At 37.3% G+C, this 1,497-nt stretch overlaps 1 protein-coding gene across 1 annotated transcript in view; it reads right to left on the bottom strand.

The window, feature by feature from the left end:
• The window catches only part of NF1 (neurofibromin 1), a 388,569-nt gene that overhangs the window by 222,671 nt on the left and 164,401 nt on the right, over positions 1-1,497 (bottom strand). The window lies entirely within an intron of this gene.

Below are 1,497 nucleotides of genomic sequence, written 5' to 3' on the forward strand. Positions count from 1 at the left end.
TAACAACAACAACAACATATGGTTGGAACACCGGTTATTAAAACATTTTCTAATTCTACATTTAAATTATTTCCAATATTTCTTTATTATAAATAACACTAATAACCAAACCAAACCTAACTGCTTTCGAGTCGATTCCGACTCATAGCAACCCCCATTGGGTTTCCAATGTTGTAAATCTTTACAGAAGCAGATTGCCTCATCTTTTGTCTGTGAAGTGGCTGGTGGCTTCAAACCATCAACCTTTTGGTTAGCAGCCAAATACCTTAAATCACTACACTACCTAAAATTCACTGCGGATCCGCACTCATAGTGAACTCACCTTGTGTTTCCAAGGTTATCACTATGGAAGTAGATTGCCCAATCTCCCTTCTGAGGAGTGGATGGTGGGTTTGAACTGCCAGCCTTCTGGTTAGCAGTCAGATGCTTTAGGCACTATGCCACCAGAACTCCCAACCAGAGCTTAAATAACTAGATAGTTTTATATCAAAATCTTTGTTCTCATTACTGATTATTCATGTAAGGTAAGTAAATAACTAGTAGTAGAATTGTCTGGTCAAACAGATAAACATTTTTTAAGGTTCTTGATAGAATATTGCCAAATTGCTTTTCAGAAGGGTTGGGCCACATGCTACTCCCAGCAAGCACCATATGAAACTGCCTTTATCACTATATCCCTGCCAGAATTGAACGTTTTCTTTTTTTTTATTTTGCTAATTTGATTGTTCAAAATAGTAGACGGCATTATTAATACAATACTAAACATTCAGTTCAAAAATATATGGGTATTTTTATTTCCTCTTCTATAAGTTTATTCTACTGTCATGTTTATGAAGAGATTATGTCTGGAAAGGGTGACTTTCAATAACACTGCTTTAGGTAATGGTCCATTGGCAGAGAACTCCCCTATGGCCTTTTGAAGATGGGATACAGGTATTTATTACGTTTATAGAAACAATTTTCTAAGAGATGAGCCTTTGAGTAATAAAGGTAATTGTCTAAACAAACTTTAAACGTACATTTCTTTTTCTGGACTTGTAAAAGAGTAACTTGTTCTCCAAATCAGTTTTTCAATGTATCCCTTCAACTTTGCTCTTGCTTTTCCTGGATTATCAAACAAGAATGGCAGTACATTGCACAGGGCTCTTTTACCTTTTTGCCTTTCTAGGTTCATCAACTTTACTATTATACTTAGCAATTTGCTTTCAATTCCAATGTCTGTATCCTTTAGTCCTCCAGTCCTACAAGCTTCTCACTGGACAACTTACTGACACTTTAAATTTAGGAGGCCTAAAATTAAAATTCCTGGTTTTCTGGTGCAGTGAATTGCTTGATGTGGCCCTTCTAGCCATTGTCCTCCATTCTGTGGTGTTTCGTAAATCCCATTATCCATGCCTGTTTGGGGTGGTGTGGTAGTTAAGGTCAGGTATCAACTTGGCTGGGCAGCTGGTAGTAGTCATTCCCTACAATGACTGGCAAGCGACTCTGTGATGGGAT

Source organism: Orycteropus afer, unplaced genomic scaffold (genome assembly GCF_000298275.1).
Source record: "Orycteropus afer afer isolate SDZICR_OR568_19922 unplaced genomic scaffold, OryAfe1.0 scaffold00042, whole genome shotgun sequence".
In the NCBI taxonomy this organism is placed as follows: Eukaryota; Metazoa; Chordata; class Mammalia; order Tubulidentata; family Orycteropodidae; genus Orycteropus; species Orycteropus afer.